The following is a 26,448-nucleotide window of genomic DNA, read 5'->3' as shown; positions in this document are numbered from 1 at the left end:
CAGCTTTGAGGTGGAAAGGACAGAGTTGTATGAATCGAATTCACTGATTCCTTCTGTTAAACTGCCTTTCACCTAATATTTTTGTCAGAGAATCTAGAAACTATGGTGATTGATGCCATAGAAACACACAGCAAGCCAGCCGGGTGATGAGCTTGTGGATCGTGGCATGGCTGAGAGGCAAAAAGCTTTTTAACTGCCAATCTAGAAGGAAAATAATGGACTAAAATGCAATGCAGCTAGCATGCAGGGAGTTTCACTGTTTACAGAGCACTACTCACACACATCATCACCTTTCATTTTAGCCCCAATTCGCAATAACCCTGTGTTGTAGATATCTTTATGATTGTATAGATAAGGAATTGAGATATTGCCATAAGTATAAGGACAGGATAGGTGTTCCTCAGTGCTAAGGCTAAGACAACAATTAATAAATAATGATAAGGAAGAAAATGATAGTAAAAGCATTCCATTCACTGAATTCTCCCTGTGTTCCACACATAGAGCTATATAACTGATGTGTGAGCCTCACATTAACCTCATAACAGCTCAAGTATGGAGCCATTATAGCATTGTGCCTAATCATGCAGTCAGGCTGAGTTTCAAACCTTAGTTTTGCAACTTAGAGCTTTGTAACATGAGCCAAGTTATTGAACTCTTCTGATCTGTAAAGGGGGGAGTGACATAATACTATCTACTTCTTCTGATTATGGCATGAGATAATGAATGTAAAATGCTTATCACAGTTTCCCACACATACTAAATGTTCAGTAAATCATTATTACTACACAGAGCTTATAATATCTCTGTTAACCCTGCCAAAGACGACTAAAATATTAAATAGAACACACACACATGGCATTTGGCATTCAGCCTTTTAAAAAATTTGAATTTGAAATAACTATACAGGAAGTTGCAGAAATAGTAGAAAGAGTCCTGCATGCCCTGCACCCAGTTTCCCCCAATGGTTAAATCTTATATAGCTTTAGTACAACATCAAAACCAGAAAAGCCAACATTGGTATGATACTGTTGACTACAAACTTTAATCAGTTTTCACCATTTTAAAGCTGCATCATGTGTATGTGTGTGTGTATGTGTGGTTGTTTCTGTGCAATTTTACTCTAAGTATGGATTTGTGTAACCACCACCACAATCAAGATACAGAACTGTTTCTGCTATTACAAAATAACTCTCCTATGTCAACTTTTTGGATTTGCACCTAACCTCCAACCTCCATCCTCGTTCCACAAAACAAACTAATTTTTTTTTAATATTTACTTTTTAGTTGTAGTTGGACACAATATCTTTATTTTTTATTTTTTTTTAAAGAGAGAGAACTTTTAATATTTACTTTTATTTTCCGGTGGACATAACATCTTTATTTTATTTTTATGTGGTGCTGAGGATCGAACCCAGGGTGCCCGCGCATGCCAGGTGAACGCGCTACCACTTGAGCCACATCGCCAGCCCAATTTTATGTGGTGCTGAGGATGGAACCCAGGCGTCGCACATGCAAGGCGAGTGCTCTACTGCTGAGCCACAATCCCAGCACCTAAAACACACTAGTTTGTGTTTACATTATTTCTAGAATATTAGATAAATGGAATCAATCATACAGTATATAACTTCTCAAGATTGAATTTTTTATTAAAGTCCATCCAGGTCATTGCACATTATCAATAGGTCATTCCTTTGTAATGTTGAGTCACAGCCCACTGTATGGATATACTAGAGCTTGTGCAACTGTCACCCATTGAAGAACAATTGGACTATTTCCAGCATTTGGCTATTGAAAATAAAGCTGCTATAAATAATAGTATTCAATCTATGTGGATATAAGCTTTCATTTCTTTATGCCTTGAGAGTGATTTGTGGGCCAAATGGTAAACATAAGTTTAAATTTTTGTGAAACTGTTTTCCAAAGGCTCTGGACCATTTTGCATTCCCACCAGCAATGAATGAGTGATTCAGTTTCTCCACATACTCACCAGCATTTAGTATTATCATATTTTAATTGTATCCATTTTAATTGGTGTATTGTGATATCTCATTGTGATTTTTAATTTACATCTCCCTAATAGCTATTGATGTTGAAAATATATTCTTGTAATTATTTGACATTCACATCTACTCTTTGGTTAATCTCCATTAATGTTTTTGCCCATTTTAAAATTGATTTGATATTTTTATTGTTGAGTTTTGGTAGTTCTTTATATATTATCAATATAGGCCTTTGCTAAATAAATATATGGTTTATGTTATAGACTTAATTCTGTCCCCCCGAAAATATATATTCAAGCCTAAATCCCTAGTACCTGTGAATGTGGCTTTATTTGGAAATAGGGTCTTTGAAAATATAAAGTTAAAATGAAATCATATTGGATCAGGGTGGGTACAAATCAAATCATTTGTACCCTTATGAAACAGAAAAGTTGGGGCACACTCAAATGGGGGAGGACACCATGTGATAAAGGGGGCAAAGATTGCAATGATGCATCTATAGCCAAGGAGTGCCACAGTTGCCAGCAACCACCAGAATTTAGGAGGAAGCAAAGAGTTCTCCCTTATAGCCTTCAGTGACATTGTGTATTTTGAGAATAAATTTCGATTCTCCTAAGCCATCGAGTTGGTGGTAATTTTTTATGGCAACATTAAGAAATAAATCTGGGTGTTAAATATTTTCTCCCAGTCTCTGGTTGGTCTTTCATTCTCTGAACAGGATCTTCTTAGGGGAATGTTTTAATTTTGAGGTAGTTTGATATATTATATTTTTCTTTTGTGGATCATGCTTTTAATGTCATTTCCAAGAACTATTTGGCTCATCTTAGATCCCAAAGATTTTCTCCTAAAATTTAAAAATAATTTTGCATTTTTATTTAAATATATTATCCATTTTGAATTATTCTTAGTTTATAGTGTGAGATTTTGCTTACTGTTCATTTGTATCTGTTCATGTGTGTGTGTGTGTGTATGGATGTCCAGTCTTTCTTGCACCATTGAATTGCTTTTTTATCTTTGTCAAAAATTAATTGAACATATTTATGTTTTTTAGGCTAGGATCCTTATTCTATTCCATTGATTTATATCTCTATCTATTAATACTACACTGTCTTGGCTACTGTAGCTAATAAGTCTTAACATTAGGTAGAGTGATTCCTTCCACTTTGTACTTTTTCAGAAATGTTGTAGTCATTCTAGTTCTTTTGCTTTTCCAAATATATTTCAAAGAATCTTATTTATATATAAAAAAAATCTTGCTGATATCTCGATAAGAAATGCATTAAACCTTATAGGTGGGTTTGGGAGAATTGACATCTTTACTCTATGGAATCTTCCAACCCATGAATAATGTGTGATCCTCCATTTATCCAGATCTTTAATTTCATGCATCAGTATTGTATAATTTCCAGCATGAAAAATCTTATTTGTGTTTTTGTGAGATTTGTACCTAATTACTACATTTTCTTTAGAGTGATTAAAAGTAGTACTGTGTTTTTAATTTCCCCTTCCACATATTTATTTCTGGTCTATAGGAATGTGATTGAATTTTGCATGTTAGTCTTGTATTATGGAGCTTTGCTAATTCAACTATCAATTTTTAAAAAAAATATATATGTTTTTAGTTGTAGTTGGACACAATACCTTTATTTTGTTTACTTATTTTTATGTGGTGCTGAGAATCGAACCCAGGGCCTCACATGTGCTAGATGAGCACTCTACCGCTGAGCCACAACCCCAGCCCCTCAACTATCAATTTTTAGGGGGGTGATAATTATTATTTTTTTTGTTTATTTATTTATTCTAACCAGGTATATATGTCAGCAGAATGCATTTTGATTCATTGTACACAATTGTAGCACAACTTTTCATTTCTCTGGTTGTATATGATATATCATCACACCATATGTGCAGTCATACTTGTACTTAGGGTAATGATGTCCATCTCATTCCACCATCTTTCCTGCCCTCATGCCCCCTCACTCCCCTCCCTCCCCTTTTGGTTTATTGGGATTGGCTTACTTCACTTAGCAAGATATTCTCCAACTCCCTCCATTTACCTGCAAATATCATAATTTTATTCTCTTTTAATGCTGAGTAATATTCAATTGAGCTGCTATAAAGATTGATGTGGCTATGTCCCTGTAGTATGCTGATTTTAAGTCCTTCAGGTATAGACCAAGGAGTGGGATAGCTGGGTCAAATGGTGGTTCCATTTCAAGTTTTCCAAGGAATCTCCATACTGTTTTCCAGATTGGTTGCACCAATTTGCAGTCCCACTAGCAATGTATGAATGTGCCTTTTCCCCCACATCCTCGCCAATACTTATTGTTGTTTGTCTTCATAATGGCTGCCCTTCTGACATTCTGACTGGTGTGAGATGAAATCTTAGAGTAGTTTTGGTTTGCATTTCTCTAATTACTAAAGATGTTGAACATTTTTTCATATATTTGTTGATTGATTGTATATCTTCTTCTAAGAAGTGTCTGTCCAGCTCCTTAGCCCATTTATTGGTTGTGTTGTTTGTTTTTGGTGTTAAGTTTTTTGAGTTCTTTATATATCCTGAATATTAGCCCTCTATCTGACATGTGTGTGGCAAAAAATTTGCTCCAAAAATATAGGCTCTCTCTTCACCTCATTGATTGTTTCTCTTGCTGAGAAAAAGCTTTTTAGTTTGAATCCATCCCATTTATTGATTCTTGATTTTATTTCTTGTATTTTAGGGGTCTTGTTAATGAAGTCAGGGCCTAATCCAACATGATGAAGATTTGGGCCTACTTTTTCCTCTATTAAGCTCAGGGTCTCTGCTCTAATTCCTAGGTCCTTGATCCACTTTGAGTTGAGTTTTGTGCATGGTGAAAGACAGGGTTGTAGTTCCATTTTGCTACATATGGATTTCCAGTTTTCCCAGTACCATTTGTTGAAGAGGCTATTTTTTCCTCTAATTTTTATTTTTGGCGCCTTTGTCTAATATGAGATAATTGTATATATGTGGGTTTGTCTCTGTGTCTTCTATCCTGTACCTTGGTCTACATGTCTATTTTGGTGTGATACCTTGCTGTTTTTGTTATTATAGCTTTGTAATATAGTTTAAGATCTGGTGTTGTGATGCCTCCTGCTTTACTCTTCCTGCTAAGGATAGCTTTGGCTATTCTAGGTCTCTTTCCAAATGAATTTCATGATTGCTTTTTCTATTTCTATAAGGAATGACATTGAGATTTTAATTGGAATCACATTGAATCTGTATAGCACTTTGGGTAGTATGGCCATTTTGACAATATTAATTTTGCCTATCCAAGAGGTCTTTCCATCTTCTAAGGTCTTCTTCAATTTCTTTCTTTAGCTTTTCATTGTAGAGGTCTTTCACCTCTTTTGTTAAGTTGATTCCCAAGTGTTTTAATTTTTTTGAGGCTATTGTGAATGGGGGTAGTTTTCCTAATTTCTCTTTCAGAGGATTCATTGCTGATGTATAGAAATGTATTTGATTTATGGGTATTGATTTTATATCCTACTACTTTGCTGAATTCATTTATTAGTTCTAGTGGAGTTTTTGGATCCTTTAATTATAAAGTCATGTTATTAGCAAATAAATGATAGTTTGAGTTCTTCTTTTCCTATTCATATCCTTTTAATTTCTTTCATATGCCTAATTGATCTGGCTAGAGTTTTAAAGTCTATGTTGAATAAAAGTGGCAAAAGAGGGCATCCCTGTCTTGTTCCAGTTTTTAGAGGGAATGCTTCCAAGTTTTCTCCATTTAGAATGATGTTGGCTTTGGGTTTAACACAGAGAGCTTTTACAATACGTTCCTACTATCCCTAGTTTTTCTAGTGTTTTGAACATGTAAGGGTGCTATATTTTGTCAAATGCTTTCTCTGCATCAATTGATATAATCATGTGATTCTTATCTTTAAGACTATTGATGTGATGAATTGTATTTATTGATTTCCATATGGTGAACCAAACTTGCATCCCTGGAATGAACCCCACTTGATCATGGTGCACTATTTTAAAATATTTTTTAAATGCAATTTGCCAGAATTTTATTGAGAGTTTTTGCATCTATGTTTATCAGGGATATTGGTCTGAAATTTTCTTTCCTTGATGTGTCTCTGCCTGGTTTTGGTATCAGGATAATACTAGCTTCATAGAATGAGTTTGGAAGGGTTCCCTCCTTTTCTATTTCATGGAATAAATTGAGGAGTATTGATATTGATTCTTCTTTGTAGGCCTTGTAGGACTCAGCTATGAATCCATCTGGGCCCAGGCTTTTCTTGGTTGGTAGGCTTTTGATGGTGTCTTCTCTTCAACTATCAATTTTATAGACTATTAAAAAGATTCTTTTGGCCAGGCATGGTGGTGCACTTCTGTAATCCCAGTGACTCAGGAGGCTGAAGCAGGAGGATCTTGAGTTTGAAGCCAACCTGAGCAATTTAGTGAAACCCTAAGCAAGTCAGTGAGAACCTGCATCAAAACAAAAAAAAATAAAAATAAAAAGGCTGGGGATGTGGCTCAGTGGTTAAGCAACCCCGGGTTCAATCCCCAGTACCAAATAAAATAAAATAAAGAAAGCAAGCAAGCAAGAAAAAAAATCTTTTATATTTTCTACAAGACATCCATCCCATTTTCAACAGGGATTTTTCCTTTCTTTATGCCTTTATTTCTTATCTTTATGCCTTTACTTTTGTTGTCTTTAAGCGGTGATTAGAACTTCCAGGAACTGTGAGAGTGAATTTTTATTACTTTATTGACAACTTTTGAGGAAAAGCATTCAGTCTTTTGCCATTATGTATGATGGTGGCTATAGGGTTTTTTTTCTGTAGACATTCTTTTTCAAGTTGAAGAAGTTCTCCTTTATTCTCAATTTGTTCTTTTTAAAATTCTGAATCCATCTTTTATTTTTCAAATGTATTTTGCATATCAATTGATACAATCATGAGATTTCCCTTTATATCCTGTTAATATGGTGGATTACATTGAGTGATTTTCAAATATTAAACTAGTCTTGCACTCCTGAAATAATCCCCACTTGGTTATGTGTATGATTCATTGTATATACTGCTGAGTTCTATTGCTAGTATTTTGTTCAGTATTTTTGCATCAACACTCACAAAAATAATTTGTCTGTGGTTTTCCTTTTTATGAAATTAAATTTATCTGATACATAAAAATGTAAAAATTGTACAATTTATGAGGTACCATGTAATCTTTTGATGTATATACTCATTGTGTGATATTTTAATAAGGTTAAATATATCCATCTCCTCAAACATTTATTATTATTATTATTTTTGTTACTGAGGATTAGTCCCAGGGGTGCTTAACCACTAAGCCACATGCACAGCCTTTTTATGCATTTTATTTAGAGACAGGGTCTCACTGAGCTGCTAAGTGCCTCACTAAATTGCTGAGACTGGCTTTGAACTCACAATTCTCCTGCCTCAGCTGCCTAAGCTGCTGAGATTACAGGCATGTGCCACCATGCACAGCCATTTATCATTTTTTATGTTGAAAACATCCAAAATCCTTTCTTCTAGCTTTTTTTTTTAAAAAAAATACACAGTACATTTTTATTATCTGTTGTCACTCTACTGTGCAACAGGACACCTGAATGTCTTTCCCTCTCCTACTCTTCTCAAACTCCAATAACCGTCATTCTTTTCTCAACTTGTATAAGATCAGCATTATTGGATTCCAAATAAGAATCATATTATCTGGGATTCAAACTCAAAAGTTTCTTCTCAGCAAGAGAAACAATCAGTGAAGTGAATAGAGAGCCTACAGAAGGGGAGCAAATTTTTACCACACGCACATCAGATAGAACACTAATCTCTAGGGTATATAAAGAACTCAAAAACTTTAACACCAAAAAATAAATAACCCAATCAATAAATTGGCCAAGGAACTGAACAGACATGGCTCAGAAGATGATATACAATGAATCAACAAATATATGATAAAATGTTCAACATTTTTAGGACTTAGAGAAATGCAAACCAAAACTACTCTAAGATTTTATGTCACACCAGTCAGAATGGCAGTTATCAAAAATACAAGCAACAATAAGTGTTGGTGAGGATGTGGGGAAAAGGCCCACTCATACATTGCTGGTGGAACTGCAAATTGGTGCAACCAATATGGAAAGCAGTATAAAGATTCCTTAGAAAACTTGGGATGGAACCACCATTTGACCCAGCTATCCCACTCCTCACTCTATACCCGAAGGACTTAAGAACACCATACTACAGAGTACAGCCACATCAATGTTTATAGCAGCACAATTCACGGTCACTAAACTGTGGAATCAAGTTAGATGTCCTTCAGTAGATAAATGGATAAATAAAATGTGGTATATATATATACAATGGAATATTACTCAGTATTAAAAGAGAATAAAATCATGGCATTTGCAGGTATATGGATGGAGTTTGAGAATATTATGCTAAGTGAAGTAAGCAAATCCCAGGAAACCAAATGCTGGATGTTTTCTCTGATATGTGGATGCTGATTCATAATAGGGATGAGCAGGGAGCATAAGGGAGGAATGGAGAAACTTTAGATCGGGCAAAGGGGAGGGGGGAGAAAGGAGGGGGAATGGGGTTAGGAAAGATGGTGGAATGAGATTGACATCATTACCCTAAGTACATATATGAAGACATGAATGGTGTTAGTATACTTTGTGTACAACCAGAGACATGAAAAATTGTGCTATGTGTACTATGAATTGAACTGCATTCTGCTGTCATATATAATAAATTAAAATGAATTTTAAAATAAATAAATAAAATTATAGTGGTAAAAAAAGAATGATATTATCTGTTACTGTTATTTCTGTGCCTGGCTGAGTTTACTTAATATAATGGTCTCCAGTTCTATCCATGTTGCTGCAAATGACAGGATTTTATCTTTTTATGGATGAATAATATTCCATCATGTATATGAACCACATTTTCTTTATCTATTCTTGACTTGATTGATACTTAGGTTGTTGGAGGATACAAAATCTACACAGAAAACCAGTAGCATTGTTATACCCAATAGCAAATTATCTGAAATAAAAATAAAGAAAAATTTACAATAGCTACAACAAATATACCTGGCAATAAGTTAAACCAGTGACATGAGAGAATTTGTACAATGATGACCACAAAACATTGATGAAAGAAATTAAACAGTATACAAAAACATTCTGTGTTCAGGGGTTGAAAGAATAAGTGTTGTTAAAATGTCCATACTACCCAAAGTGATCTATAGATTCAGTGCAATCCCTATAAAAATACCAATAGTTTTCTTCACTGAACTAGAAAAAACACACCCACACACAAAATAGCCCAAACAATCCTGAGCAAAGAGAACAAAGCAGGAAATATTATACTGCCTGACTTCAAAATATTCTGCACAATATAGCATGGAATTGGCATAAAGCAGACACATAGACCAATGGAAGATAATAGAGTCTAGAAGTAAACCTATGCATCTAACGCCAATTGATTTTTGACAAGTGTTAAGAACACACATTGGAGAAAAGGCAGGCTTTAAATAAACAGTGCTGGGAAATTTGGCTATCTACATATAGAATAATGAAACTAGATCCCCATCTCTCTCACCAGTTAGAAAAATCAACTCTAAATGGATTAAAGACAGTGTAGCTTCCTTCCTTTCTTCCTTGCTTCCATACTGCTTCTGGATTTTCTATTAGGAACTGCATATAGTCAATTGGGAAATGTTTTGTCTTCTTCAATTTTCTGGAGATTGTGAGAATTTATATTGCTTTTTTAATATTTATTTTTAGGTGTAGTTGGACACACTACCTTTATTTTATTCATTCATTTTTTTTATGTGGTGCTGAGGATCAAACCCAGTGCCTGGCACATGCGAGGTGAGTGCTCTACTGCTGAGCTACAATCCCAGCTCCTGATATTACTTCTTTGTTAAATATTTGACAAAATCACCAGTGAAATTATCAAGAAATGAAGACTTTTCATAAGTTTTTAAATGATGGATTAAATTTATTCATAGTAATATAACGAGTCAGATTATCTTTTTCATGTTGGATAAGTTTTGATAGTTTGTGTTTTTCAAAGTATTGATCCATTTAATTCAAATTGTCAAATTTATGTGTGTAGAGTTATTTTTTTGTGTTATCCCCTTATTTTCCTCTTCATGGCTATAGGATCTATAGCAGTATCTTTTACTTTTCTGATTTTGGTGACTAGACAGTTCTTATCTTTATCAGTCTTCCTAGAAGTTTACTAATTTTGTTATCTTTTCAAGGAACCAGTTTCCCCAAAACAATATCTGACTTCCATAATTTCAAGTGACAAATACACTGTCATTTGAATTGTTGATCCTGTGATGTCTCATTTTTCTGTCTGCCTTCAAGATTTTTTCCTTGTCTTTACTTTTCAGGAGTTTCATTATGATGTGTCTTTTCATGTATTTCTTTGGTTCTATCGTATTTGGGATTTGCATAGCTTCTTGAATCTAGAAGACTATGTCTTTCTATAAATTTGAGGAAATTTCAGTCATTATTTCTTTAAATAAATTTTTTAATCCCATAATCTCTTCTTCTGGAAACCCAATGATAACAAATGTTAGACCTTTCATTATTATCCTACAGGTCTTTGATTCCCTGTTTGCTCCCCTCCCCATTTCTCTCTGTTGTTCAGATAAATTTCTAGTGCTCTGACTCTCATTTCATTGACTTTTTCCTCTGTTGTTTCCAACCTTTATTGAGCCTGTCTAGTGAGATTTTAATTTTTTTAGAGAGAGAGAGAGAGAGAGAGAGAGAGAATTTTTAAATATTTATTTTTTAGTTTTTGGCGGAGACAACATCTTTGTTTGTATGTGGTGCTGAGGATCGAACCTGGGCCGCACGCATGCCAGGCGAGCGTGCTACCGCTTGAGCCACATCCCCAGCCCAAGAGATTTTAATTTTTATTTGTATTTGTTCTATAATTTCCATTCACATCTTTTTATAGAATTTATTCCCTTGCTGAAATTTTTCTTTTGTAATTCATTTCAAGATAATTTATAATTGATTGTTGAAACATTTTGTGATAGCTGTTTTAAAACAATTCAGATAATTCAACATCTGAGTCATCTCAATGTTGGCATCTACTGATTGTTCTCACTCAACTGAGATTGTCATGGTTCTTGAAGTGATGAATGGTTTTCTATTGTATCTTGAACATTTTGGCCACTATGTTAGAAAAGTCTGACTCTTACTTAATATTCTTTGTTAGTAGGCAGTCATTTTGTGTATGGTGTATAGGTCCCTATGAGGGTGGATATTCATCTCCCCCTGTACCCAGCAAAAGTGAGAAATCATTTCCACTGCCTCATTGCATATGAGTGAGGTGAAAGTTCAGCCCTTCTGCCTGATTCTATGGGGAAAGCAAATCACTGTCTCACATTACCTTATTCTACCTGTTGATGTTGGATGTAGGTGGGGATTGATGTATCCACTGGGTCTCACTGGCCCTAAAGTGGGTAGCAAATCAGAATATAGGCTGGACCCTCTGGACCAACTCCTCAGCTTGTTTAGTTTCATTGATGCTTGGTAAAAGATGAAGATTCAGTTCCTTGCTGGCCTCTGCTAATAGAGCACTGGCAGTGGAATCAGAATGCTATCTGCTTCTATTCAGCATTTTCTATGTTCTTTCCACGTTTCCAAATCTTTCAATGCTTGTTTGTTGTAATATGTCCAGTATTTTTTAATTGTGAGGGGGAGGCAGTACGGATACATTGGTGTGGGTAATAATGACAACAAAACTAACAGTTAAGTAATGCTTACTAACCCCAGGCACTATTCTAACACATTCCATTAAGGAACACATATTATAAATTTGTAATCTCTTATTCATAAGTCAAAACTACAAAAGGCCTTGGAAACTTTGTTTATAAACTCATTTGTTGGTAAAACCTGTCCTGAAATGGCATTAGACTATTTATGGTCTTTATTTATTGCACTTAATGTGAATATATATCCATTTCACTGCAGAAATACTAATGTATTTTCCTGTGAGATATTGCCCCAGACCCCATTAGGGATGTTAAGAAATATAGAGTATATGTACCATATTATCTTTCTAAAATCTAACATTTTCTGAATTCTGAAATGTATCTGGCCCCCAAGGGTTTTGGATAAGGGATTGTGGATTGGTTTAGCTTATGTGCCTGCCTCTAAGAGTCCATTAAGGGAACAATTTTTGCTGATACTTTAAAGCTCTTTCCAAATTATAACTGGAGTAACAAATGTGAGCACAAAAGTAAGAAAGTTAGATAAACCCAAGTAAGTAGGTTGGGAAGTGCCCATTTTATCACCAACCCAATCTCCCTCTCAGATTATATAGGGTAAATGCCTGTTCACAATGATATTAAGTACCATGACTCAGCTATTTTTCAACAATTAAGATGAAAACTTGTACAGGTCTAGTGGTCATATTGAATGAAGAAGTATAAAAACTACTGATAGATAAACTCAGTGTCATTGTTCTATCAGTTCTTTATTCACTTTAGTTTTGTAACATGGCAGCATAAATGAGAATTTTAATTATAATTTATTTTAAAATTAACATTAACCCACTAATATAAAGACAAGAAGTTCACCTTATTATGCATACGTCACTAAACTAGAATCTATCTGGGAGTTCAGCTCATTTCCATCGATCTGTGTGGAGAACCATGTTCATTTTATTCATTCATTCATTCAACAAATAATTACTAAGAATCTACTCCATATAAGCCACTGGAATAGATACTGTGTGCCCAGAAATAAACAAGATAGAAATATTCTCAGATTTATCTGCCAAGCAACATCTTGAGCTCAAAGCAGAAATGAAAAAAAGGATGTTTGTGCTGCTTCTAATTTCCTGAAGATTGAATTATTCATTCCATTAGCCAGTGAGCTCCAAAAGTATCTTATGATGTGGCATTTCCACTGGGAAAAAGCATGAAAAAGAACACTTTGGTTATGGTGGTTATAGTTCTATTGATATTATACTGTACCTTCACATGAAAAAAGGGAAAGGGAGCAATTATCTGCCCAGTCATTGTATCACTATGGTCATTTATCACCCCCCAACCATACTTTGAAGGCCCCAACTCATTCCTAGAGTTTGCAGGCCTTCTTTTTTTTTAACCAGGCAATATTAATTTGACCCTCAATACAGGCTTAGACCTATTTCCAGGTTGTAACCCTTGCTGCACATCAAGAATCGCCTCTAGAGATTTAAAATGTCCTGTTGTTAAAGACCCACACCAGACCAATTAATTGATTCAGGGCCTCTGGGGCTACAGCTAGGCATAGACACCTCTTAAAAGATCTCAGATAATTTGATGTTTAGTGAGGACTAAGAACTACTATAAATTTAGCCCAACCCACTGATCAAGGTTGCATAAGTCCAGTCTTGTGGACTTAATTGTTGAATTAGATTTTGTGAAGGTTCTACTTACTATGTGCCAGGCACTGGAATTAAGATCTTCACACATGTCGTTTTTGTGTTATTTTTACAAAATGTTTGACTCAAGGGGGGTTTGAGGGATGGGGGATTTTACCCCTTCTCTACTATCTCCATAAGATCCTTGAAAATAACTCCAAATAAATATATCCAGAATGAAGAAGCACACTATTTGCCACAATACTCAAGATAAACTCTGCTGGCTATTCCCTCCAACTTGACTGTGTTTAAGTCATTCTTATTTGGAAACCCAGGAGCTCCCACTTCCTCAAAACAATCCAGGGAGATAAATATTATCATCTCCATTTTGTAGTTGAGAAAACCAAATCAAAGAATGATTGAATGATTTGCCCAAAGTTACACAATTAATATTAGAGTTCAAGCAATTTCTATTCATCAACTTTACAATTGCTAGTACAATGAACTAGATTATGTTCCTCCAAAATTCATACATTGACATTATTATGGAGACAGGGCCTATGTGGAAGCAATTAAGGTTAAATGAGTCATAAGTCTGGGGCCTTGATTTGATAGTAGTGTCCTTACAAAAAGTGACAAGAGAAAGCTCATCCCCCCACTGTCTCTCTGCTATGTGGAGGCATAGTCAGAAAATAACTGTTCACTAGCTAGAAAGAGGGCCCTTATCAGGAACCAATCCCATTGCACCTTGATCTGAGACTACTAGCCTCCAGAACTGAGAAAATGTCTATTTAAGCTACCCAGTCTATGGTGTTTTGCTATGGAAGCCAGAATGAGTAGACTATACAGCTGAGATCGTGCTGTTTTAGTTATTACTATAGACCCAGCACCTAGCACTGTACCTGCACCTGGCACCTGCTGGTTGCTCTGAGTAAGTGGAAAGACTGCAAATTTCTGATCTTTACCACTCTACACATACCCCATCCCAAGGACCAGGCCTTCCTTGAACATCTGTTCCAGTCACTGGATCTATGTCTCTCCCTTGAGCCTGTTCTCATACCTAGGACTTTGATTGTCATGTCATTGTTGAAGAGATATAATAGCCAATCAGCCCTTTTTTTTTTTGTTCTTCCCTTGCATGTAAGCCTTAATTGAACTGTGAATTTCCAACAAGGTCAGAACTTAAAGTTTCATTTTGTACTTCTGCCTCTTATCCTTTATTTGCCATTTTGTGGTTGGTTAGGGGGTAAGCCACTGGAATTTTCCCTTCCTCTTGCTTATAGCAATAGGCTTTCTCTCCCAGGGAGTTCCAGCTTATGTCTTCTGAAGCAGCACTGCCTTTCTTAGCTTTCAATTTTGCCATGGCATCTAGGTAAGGTAATTTTGTCTTAAATGTAACCAGGGCCCAAGCATGGGATGCTGGAGCCATAACAATTCTCTGGCTCCTGTGCAGTTGGATTTGCATTATAATAGGCACAGATGTCCTGTGGCCTCTTTAGAGGTGAAGGACTAGACTATATCAAACACTTTGCAACAGGACACCAAGAATAGGTCTCAGTAAACCCAGGAAGATCTGGGTCTTTGTGACAGAGACAAAGGCAGACCTAACAGCATAAGCTCTTAGGATTTCTTCAGACTTCTGTAGTTATCCTCATAAGTAAATATGGACCTCAGCCTACCATAGCCATGTCAGCCCTCTCTGTGGGCAGTTTGCCTCAGGGGAGTCACTGCAGACAGGGCAACTATTAGGAGGAAACTGGGGATTATGTGGAACATTATACTACTTCACTCTGAAAAGGGTGTCTATAGAGAGGCCATGCCTTCATGCTCGGGGATCCTACAATTCAGGTAAAACACAAGTAAATAGAATGTGGCACAAGCAAGGGTCAGCATTCACTGGCAGTCAAGAGAGTTGTTCCAAACCTTTTAGGTCACTATACTTTTCTAGCTAGTGAGCCAAGAGCAAGACATGGACTGTGTCCTTCTGTTGTGACATCATAATACTCGCCTCACTCTTGCTGACTTGTCTGCTAGGGAACAAAATTTTATTTCAAAATTTTGATATCTGTTCACAGTTTCCTGTCAGTCTATCTAGACTTCTCCTGTATCTCACCAGGTTCTTCGTTGCCCCAGCACCCCTCCTCTCTCCCTCATTCAGAGCCTCCAATATCCTCTGGCACAGACATTGACTCCACTACCTACATACCAATTGCCTGTTGCTGTCATACTCTACCAGCTGCTCTGGTTCCACTCCAGGTCTGAGGTAAAGAAGAGCAGAACACACCCAAGTGTCACCAAGTATCCCCAGACCTACCTGATCCCACTGTGTCTCTCTTGTCATGCTCCTCCGCCACCATAGCCCAGAGCAGCTAAATCACAGTCAAGAAGTCAGCCCACCAAGATTCCCTATTCCTTCGGCACAAAGACCATGTATGGAGAATGTTCTAGAATAGTGTTCCCTTTATAGCATAGAGGCCCCACCTAATCAGAGTATCTGGCTCTGGGTCAATGTGACCAGAGCACCAGCCACAGCTAACAGAACCAAAGACGGTTTATACATACCACCCCTACCAGGGAAAGTCATTACTTTCCTGGAGGCTGATTATTGGTCCCCTAGCAAGGTGCCAGAGTACCTAATCCTGAGTTATAGTTTGTGTTCTAGGGGCCAATTTCACAGGCCTAAAGAAAAGGGAAGGAAGGATAGGTGGAAGGATGAAGGACTGGAAAAAAAGGAAGAATGGAATGATGTAAGGAAAGAAAGGAAAAGAGAGGGCTGGGATTGTAGCTCAGTGGTAGAGTGCTTTTCTAGCATTTGTGAGACATTGGATTTGATCCTCAGCACCACATATAAATTAGTAAAATAAAGGTCTATGAACAACTTAAAAATTATATATATATTTCAAAGAATAGAATAGAATAGAATGTTGGACTTACACCATGACTTCTACTCTCCTATTCTCAAGCAGACACAGAGGGCTAAAGCCTCCTGAATCTTAGTCTTTCTAAGCACTTCAGGGGCTGGGCCATATCCTGCCTGTGGTTCTGCTTCTCAGTGCCAGCAGAACCCCAGGGAAGTCTTGATTCATCATCCCTGCTTTGCTGCACAGAAACATGGCTGGGAATACACACTGCAAAGCAGGTCCACAAAATCCAAGGAATCTGAGCCAAGGATTGCTTGTTCATCACAAATCATCATGCAGAAATATCTTGCCTGATTCCTGCTGCTTCTTGAGTGGGTCAGTCTTTCAGTGAACCTCATGGATAGCAATAAGGCACATCATCTCATCCAACCAGGAAATGCTACCTGCTGACCTAAGGCATGTGCAGAAATCTATAAAGAGCTGAGGACAAGGTCTACATTGAAAAAGCCCAAGAACGGGGAGTCTGAGTGGAGTCCCTGGTACAGCAAGGAGAGCGCAAGGGGCACAGGAGAAGGGGTTGTAGCTGACCAGTCAGATGGGTGGGCATGGCTAAATCAAGTCCCAAAGCATATATCTCATATCCCAAATGGAACCTGGTTTAGCAGGGAGGAAATGCATTGTGTACAGTTTCCTCCTTGACCTCAGGGCCCAGGCCATAAATAGCAGCTCCACAGGACTGGCTACATAATTTGTGGGGCTCATGAAAAATGAAAATATGGAAAGGGGGGCCACAGGGGAAAAGGCAACAAGTTTTTCACTACTGTTCCTACCAATCCACAGAATGATTTCAGAAATCCCTAAGCAGGTCTAGCCATTTTGGCATAACACCTTCAGAGCTATCTTTCAGTCCAGAACACAAGGCAAGAATCACTATTGATGCACATTTTTCTACCACAAATTACCACCCACCCTTATTCCTTATACATAGATAAAGCTTAAGGATGACAGAAAAGCTGTAATTCCAGGCACATGCCTCTGTACAGGCAAAAACACAGTTGCTGTATCCCAGAAAAGGGATTCCCTATACCATGTGTTCAAGACCAAACATGTTCTCCACAGTTTCTGCTATGCTACAGAGAATTAGTGTTAGAGATTGCTGTCTGGTCTTCATACTAAGTGCCCTCCCATGACAGAGGAGAGGATCCCTATGAAGGAGAATCTAATGTGGACAGGGCAACAATGTTGTCTGCTATTCCTACTGTCTCATAAACTAATACCAAACCTCTCTGTCTTGGTCATTCAACCCATTATCCCTCTGGGATTCCTCCCAGACACTCAGCAAGGGAGAAAATCTCTTGATCAAAACCCCTTTTAATCAGTGCACAGTTACTTCCATTGAAAATAGATAAACTTCTATTGAAAATAGAAAATGGAAAAGCTGAGGGTATGTACAGTTCTCAGCCTCTGTAGAGAACCTAACACAGCTGTTCAATCTCAGGCCCTCAGAAAGAAGAAATCTGCAGAGACCACAAAGTAGTAGAGGCCTGTGAACTAGATTCTAGACCCTACAAGGTAGCAATATTTCTTCTACCACTTCTTGCGTTCTCTAGACCCCAGCTCCCTCCAAGTCTCCCTTTGGGTTTCTTTATTGATCAGCCAGTAAGGGGAGATGATTTTTGACTTATCGGTGCACAACTGCTTCTACTGGAAGTACATGGGGCTCTAGACAATGGAAAAATTGATGGTATTTTGGCCTCTGCAAAGGCACAAATTCAGCTGTCCTTTTTATGTAAGAGAGGATGAAAGGTCTGAATAGTCTGATATTCTAGACTTAGGGCAGAGAGAAGAAAATAGAGTAAAGGAGTGTGGAAAGAGTATATTCATCCTTGTAAAGAGGATGAATTAATTTAGGAAAAGTTTGAATCTTTTTTTTTCCAGTTTCTGCTTTATACTTCTCAAAGTCATGCCCACAAATCCTTTTCAAGTCTTCATTACTGCATGCCATTGAGTCATGGACAACGATTCAAGGATTAGTCTTGGCTTAATTGTTTTAGAAACAAAGATTTTTGTCCCCTTGTCCATAGTAGATATGGCAGAAAGAGTAAGACATTATTTAAATTGCATACCATACTCCCTGTAAGGCCAAACATAGCTACTTTTATGCAAAGGAGAGTTAAAGAATGGGGTGAAGCAGACACCTTCAAATACCAGCCCTGGGACAAGTGGAAGCTAGACTCTAGAAAACTCTAGAATGGCTATAGTGGCAATTTTTCATTCCAGCTTCACTAACTTATCCCCCTTTAGTACCATGGTTACTGTGATCATATATCATTTTGAAGATCTTCCAAGAGATCATCTTTGAGATTATGTAAGTAACTTTGCATATTGATGTGCAATCAAATATATGGTGTATGAGAGATCAAAAAGTTCATTTCATTGTCCTTGTACAAAACCTTGTTATACACTCTAAAAGCCAAGGGAAATTGGAACGGAGTATGGGTGGGTGTTGTTTGGCAGCTTTTTCCTCGCTCTGCCTGTTAGCCAACCTCAGGTTCATCTGGAAAGTTCATTCCCCAGCCTCAGGTCCACTGTGGACCCCACTTAACTAAGCACCAAGGGACTCACGCTGGCATCCACGTCCACACACCCTCCTGACTGGTATGCTATGCACTTCTGGAACAGAGCTGCCTGCTGGGCCGTATACCTCTTGAACACTTGAGTCCAAGCAGGAAGAAGGATGGAAAGCCTGGGGGTTTCTAACAGCACTCCACTGGGAAGCCATGTCCTGGTGAGGGTGGCTTTGGAGTGATAAAGTCTGGTTGTGCAGTGGACTCTTAGTCCTCACTCTCCCTGACTGCCCCTTGCTGGGGCCGAGGCCATATCCTCCCCTCGGGGGATAGACAGGGGCTTGCCTCTTTGCTTTCCATGTGCTAGGCAATGCAGAGAGCTATTCACCACATCACTGGGCTGCAAGGAGAGCTTAGAGGGTGAAAACCAAGGCATCCTGAAAGCAATACAAGAAAAAGAAAATGTGAGCTCAAGCTTAATTACAAATTCACAGTGTCACAGTCATTTGTTTTGCTTGTCAGGAATCCATGGTCCACTTATTATTTTTGTGCATCTCCAGAGCTTTAAACTGTGTTTATTAGTCACAACTCTTAGCTCAGCTCATCTACATGTTTATTTTTCTATGGATGATATTTCGTTTCTGTTTCATGGTGTATGATGTTTTATTATTCAGGTCCTCTGCAGTTTTGCTAGAAATATGTTTTAGACACCTAAATAACACTTAGTAATGAAAACACCATGGACATGATCCCTAGAATCTGGAAGTCTGTCTTCCAAGAAAAAACTGTCCTGGAGGTAAACAAAGCCCAGGAAAGTCATTCTTCTCTTGTACCAGACTTTAAAGGCTTTGCATGACCTGGAAGAGAGTCAGTGTTGATGCTGTCATATCTGAAACTATGGAATCTTGTCTCCATTCATAGGACCACAGGTTTCCCCCCTATGCATTTGGTCCCACCCTCTAGTCCATATGACCAGTCTTGGCTTTTTGAAAAGGGACGTATGAGGAGGTCTAGGTTGGTATTCTGGGCTCAGGTTAAACTACCTTTCTTACTTTTGTGACTCTGTCTTTGCATTTAATTTAGATGATAAGCCCTATTTTTTAAGCTTTTCTGAACTTGGACCCAAGTCTTTCTTCTGATAATTTACAAAATATACTTTATCTCCCTCTCAAGATGGAGAGTTGTTGGAAACTAGCATTGGATAAAACATAGGGAGGAGTGTTACTGTGAGGTTCTGGAAGAATCCCTTGAAGCAACTAAGGGTCATTGATCTTCATGCTTCCCATGCCATATATTCCATACTGTCCAATTTATATTCTTCTATTTCCTCCTGGAGGCAGTATAGAAGCTCTAGTTGCTTAGCCGTATTGTCCTCAATATAGGAATCACTTACAGCAACCAGGCCGGATCCAGCCAGTCAGAACTGCCCACCAGGTCCTGGAAGGTTCCAAATTAGTTCCAAAGGAATCTTAGTTTAAGATCATCCAGAAAGGTCAGGGTCCTTGAGAGTGGAACAGCCACACCTGTTCCTAAATTGTGCATGAGGTGCCTCCACAGAAAAGGGCTGCTCTAGAACTGACCCATTAGCAGCTTTAATTATTTGTATCTGATTTTGTTCTGCTTCCATTTTGTTTTTATGGTTCCTCCTTTTCTGTCTGGTCTTGTAGATGAATAAAAAGAAAATGGAGCTGAATACTAAAAAGCTCTGGATTTGAATCCTGACTCTGCCACTTACGGATGTGTCTGACCTTAAGCAAATCCCTTTGCCTTCTGAACCATATATCCTTTGCCTTTAAAATGCAAAAAGAATGTAATTTACCTGTCATAGATGTCTCCAAATTAAATTAAAGAATATATATCACCAAGAATATAGTAGGTACTCAATATCTGGTAGCTGTTATTTTACCTCAAGTCAGGCCATTGACATAGTACCTATTCCTCCTAAATGTAAGACTTGTGTGATCTAAGAAGAGGACAAAGAAAAATTAATTTAATGCTTTTCATATTTGAACCTAGCTACTAATTTATTTTAGCAAGGACATTTCCCTTCACAACCAAGTGGATTATCTCCCCCAGCAGATAGCTCTAGAGAACAGGCCATTTTTCCCCTCTTTCCACATATTTATTGGTGCATTATAATTATACATAATGATAGAATTTTTTTCAAATATTTGAAACAGAACTTTTAATCACAACTGGGCCCTAGGAACCTCTTTCTGAAGCCCCTCCTCATCTAGTTCCTCACTATACTTCAATAAACACTGCTTATACTGGGCCAGACAGGACAATAGTGGGACAGAAAAGCAAAACAGGATCAGGTCTCAAAACTAAGTAAGATTTGGAGATAGTGTGGTCAAAGAGGAGATGTGGGGATGCTGGGGTTGTGGCTCGGTGGTAGAGCACTTGCCTAGCATGTGTGAGGCACTGGATTCAATCCTCAGCACCACATACATTAATTAATTAATTTTTTAAAAATAAAATGAGGTATGGGCAGGTTAAAGTGATGCTCAGAAATCATTCCAGGAACATTGTCAGTCTGTAATGAGGAACCCTTAGGTATGGTTCAGTATACTTTTGTATGTGTGTATGTGTATTATTGATGATAGTACCCAGGACATTGTACATGCCAGGCAAGTGCTGTATCACTAAGCTTTAACCCCAGACCCTAGCACATTTCTTAAGGGACATAGTGTTCCCTGTATGATTTTGTAGTAGCCAAGCTGACCTGGGCATCACTTTAATTCACTGAAGTACATAGCCCAACCACAAGTGTAAGTAAGTGTGGCAGTTTGTACCCCTAAATTGTCAATCAAAATATATGAGAATGCTCCCTGGATATCTGGTCTGAGGTTGCAAAGACAGGGTCCAGATCACTCACTCTCCTGCTAAAATATTTGAAATAAAAAATTTATTGCATGTGAATGAGGTACAAACTCATCCCATAACATTTGTATATTTTCCACAAGGCAACCTAAATCTACTTTGCCAAGATTATTTCACCTTGTTTCCCTATTCACACCCACACTTTAGCAAAACTGGATTGTCATTTCCTAAACAAACCCCATAGACTCCCACATTTGTGTCTTTTCTATTTATTTTTACTTTTGATTTCTTCTCTGGCCCCCACTTAAATCCTTCACAGTTCATCTAAAAAAAATGGGCCCTGCCAGGAATCCTTTCCTGAACCCTCAACCCTCCTACTTGGTGTTAACTTCTTTTGAAGCACAAAAAAAAAAAAAGAATTTCATTTCCATCTTGTTTATGGCATGGATTCTAGCTGGAGCCTAGGTTGTGGCCCTTGTCCAGATTTAGAAACACTAAGGGAATGGTGGGAATGAGGGCCTCCCAAGAGAAAAGGCCTCCCAAGAGGGAGATAATGACAAAGTCTCCTAAGGGGAGGTGAATCAGACACAACCCAAGTCTACAATAGGAAGCAGCCATTTGTAGCACAATATGATGACTATTACCTGAATCTGGATCCAGCCTAGCCTCCTTGGATGTATGCCTGTGCTCCATTAGGGTATATCGTCACCTCGATGAAGAAGTCTCATGGCAGCAAAATAAATGGCATCCCACCCTTCTCTTCCCAAATTGATCACTGAATTCAACAGTGTAAATGATGTCTAAAGGCCCAGGGTGGTCCCAATGGGGCCACATTGTAGACAAGGCACAAGTGTGCTACTCTAAGAGGATACTTTCCTCAGAGATAGAAGCAGTTCAGTTCACTGGAAGGAGGTACATGCTTTCATTTTGGACTCCTGGTGGATGCTCTCCAAGGCAAGAGCTGTATCTAAGCCACTGAAGAGTCAGGGTACTCATGGATCTGTGTAGTTTATCTTTAGGATATCTCTGGCCTGAATCTGACAGAATACCAGATTACATCTTGAGAAACCATCTTGAAGATGGATTAATATGGCATTCTATGCTGGAAATAGTCAAAGCTAGTGGCTTGGTTGTGGTAGTAGTTAGGAGCCCAAACTCCTAGAACTTGATAACTTGATTTGCTCTGTATTTTAGCTTCTTCATATATAAATGGCAATAATAGAGTCAGTCAACTGAGAACAATAAGTGGGACCTCCTTGATGTCAGCAATTGTGAAGTCCATTTCAAGAAGAAAGACTAAGTTGCCAATCACTCAGTAGACTGAATTAAAAAAAAATCACAGGACAAGTTATGATTATGTGGATATATGGAAGTAACCCTAGAGATTCTTGGTTCTGTTTAAAGAGGAGCATCATTATAATTCTTTCTAGGAAAAAATAGGGGAGGGGGTTGTTTTAGTCATCATTTTTACTGCTGTGACTAAAAGATCTGGCCAGCACAATTGTAGAGGAGGAAACGTTTATTTGAAGGTTCATAGTTTCAAAGGTCTTAGTCCACAGACTGTGTACTATTCCAGTGTCTTATGGCTGTATACTATTCCAGTGTCTTAAAAATATTTTGTATGCTATTCCTCAGAGCTCAAGATGAAGCAGAACATCATGGTGGAAGAGTGTGGCAGAGGGATGATGATCAGGAGACTCCATGATGATCAGGAGACTCCACTCCCCAGATACAAAATGTCTACGTCATAGCCACACCCCCAATGCCCACCTCCTCCAGCCACACCCCGCCTGCCTCCAGTTACCACACAGTTAATCCTATCAGGAATTGATTCACTGATTAGGTTAAGGCTATGACACCATCATTTCTCCTCCAAACCTTCTTGCACTGTCTCACATGTGAGCTTTTGGGGGACATCTCACAACCAAACCCTAACAGGGGCCCTCAATGCTGTTGTAATTTGGATATTGATGGATAAAAGAACTAATTTTTAACTTGCAGCCTTATAGTACTTTGTCATACTGGAAGTGCCAAGAAGACCAGTGGAGAGAAATTGCTATGCTTGGTGAAATAGTGGGAAAAAGCTATTAGACCTGGCAGAGTGACATGGAGACTGTAGGGCAGAGTGTAGGGCTCCCAGTGGAACAGCAACAGTGCAGGGAGGAATATCTTTGCTTATCATCACAGGGGAAACCCTATGACAGAACCCTAAGCATTCAATAATTGCCACTGACTCTAATAAAACTTTAGCCCAAAACTACAGACAAGGATTGACAAGAAGCTAAACACTCTATGTGAACAAGTGTGTGCTGAAGCCAGAGAAATTCATATTTTATGGTTGTTTGTGTCCTTTCCTTTTCTCCTTCATTAAGATCTTTCAGAACAGGTGCTAAAAGTCTTCTCATCTTTCTCTGAAGAGCATGAATTCTATTCCTGACAGAATGCTGTGATACTGCTATGTCTTACCTCTATCCCCCAGTGGCACCTGGTCCCCAGCTTACATTTTCCCACATTTTTTTCAGCTTCATTGACGTATAATTTAAATATCATGAATTCACCTACTTTAAGTGTAGAGTGTGAATTTTAATAAATGTATACAATTATACACCCATCACCAAACTACATAGCTTGAGAGTACTTCCATCATCCCTAAATTTTCCCTGTTCACCCTAGCAGTCATCCCTGCCCCAAACTGCAGACCTAAGTAACCACTGATATGCTATCCATCACTTACAGTTTTGTCTTTTCTAGAAATATTATATTAAGGAATCATATAGTAGGTCTGATGTCTTTCATTGCATATGTTTAGGATGCACCCATATGGTAACACATAGCAAATTTGTCATTTTTATGGCTATATAGTATTCCAGTCTTAATAAATATTTTGTATACTCATTTTCTAACTGATGGACTTTTGGGTTACTTACAATTTGTTTTTATGAAGAACACTTCCATATACATCTGTATACTAGTCTTTGTGTCAAGATATGCTTTCATTTATTTGGGATAGATAGATGTCTAGGAGTGGCATTGTGGAACCACACGTCAAATGTCTTTTCTTCATTGGTTTGAAGCATCTTAATGGTTTTAACAAGTATGAGGCTGAAAGTAATTCATGAGGGAATAGAAAACATGATTGAGTGTGTGAGAAAAAAATTCTTGAAAAGAAAGAAGATTAATGAGAAGAGAGACAGAAATGCATTAAGAGATGAATTCATCTACTTCATAATTTGTACCTCAATATTCAAAAAGTCTAAACGTTTTATCTAATTCAAAATTCTAACAACCTGTTATAATCATAGAATTTCACATTAATCACAGTATGTAAGATTAGGTATGTGGAGGTGGACAAAGGTGGAGATAAAGGCATCTATCAATCACCTAAATCTAGGAATGGCCTGCATGAATGTCCACTTTCAGGAAACTTTAGGTTTAATCATGGTAAGAATTTGCCTTCAACAAAAAAATCCACTTAAAGGATTCAATTGGAATTTCTATTCTTAGTACAGTCCACCATTGCAATTTGTATTTATTTTACTTGTTCTCTGTAGAGACCATTCTGAATAGTAATGTCAGTATATGAAACTGTACTAATAAAGCAAGAAATTTGGGGGCAAGAAATTATGAAAGAGAACAGAACTCTGTGACAATAGGAATCACTATTACATAGATCCAAATACACCCACAAGTCAAATTGTATCCTCTTAAAATTAATAAATCCCAGTTGATTTTATGAAAATTCATCCTGTTTCCTAGCAAAAGAGTATAAAAGAAGGAACCTCTATAATGAGAGTCTTAGAAACTGAAAATTCTAGTTATTTTTTCAGTCTCAAGTATACAAGAGTTTCTGTGCTTGTGTCAGAGGCAAAAGGTTTATCCTGTTCATCTTTTCCCATTAGTAAGATCACTCCAAGCCTCCCTCATCCATTTGAGCAGAGCTACCCAAAAGTTCAGCAAATCTGGCTTACCAGGGATGGAGATCCATAGAGGAGGGTCACCTCCTAGAAGATTTTTGGCACATTGATCACCTCATACAATGTGTTTTTCTTCAATGAAGATCCATAGAAATATTCCTTCAACCTAATATACAGAGAAAGTATAATTCTCTTGCATAAACTGGATTACTTTGATCCTAAATAAGTGGTTCTCAGAGTGTGGTTCCTGACCAGCAGCAGCAACATCACCTGGGAATTTATGGGAAATGTACAAGTTTGGTCTCACTCCAGACCTACCAAATTAGAAACTCTGGATACAGGACTCAGCAATCCCTGTTTTGATAAAAGCCTTCCTAGTAATTCTGATGGAAGCTAAAATTTCTCCTTTTTAACTGTTGGCTGAGAAACTTGGAGCCATATTTGTAACCTCTCTCTAGCTCACTTTATAACTTTTCTCTCCACCGTCTTGGAAGTAGAGAAGGGTATTTCAGAATCCCTATGTCCCTAGATCCCCGGAAATTCAAAAACAAGATTTTGACAACATGAACTGACTAAACTAGGAAAAACCAGGAAATCCAACTTCAGGAAACTACTAATTTATTTGTTCAAAATGCAATATGTCTTTGAGTTAAAAGCTACATTAGGATTGTTTTTCAATTGTTTAATCTGTAACCAAGTTGTTTGTTTTGAAAAGCCTGGATGATAATGTTGACCAGTATGTTCTAAAATTAAAAAAAAGGACTTCACCATTTTGTATAGCCTAAGTACTCCACAATCTTAATTACAAATGATTAACTCGGTGTAGTTAAGTTTTGTGGGTGAGTTATCTATCATGAATGGCTGATTAGCTGGGAAATCTTTGGTTCTTGGGTTAATAAAACATGCA

This window comes from Ictidomys tridecemlineatus, chromosome X (genome assembly GCF_052094955.1).
Source record: "Ictidomys tridecemlineatus isolate mIctTri1 chromosome X, mIctTri1.hap1, whole genome shotgun sequence".
In the NCBI taxonomy this organism is placed as follows: Eukaryota; Metazoa; Chordata; class Mammalia; order Rodentia; family Sciuridae; genus Ictidomys; species Ictidomys tridecemlineatus.
This window is presented reverse-complemented; position numbering follows the sequence as displayed.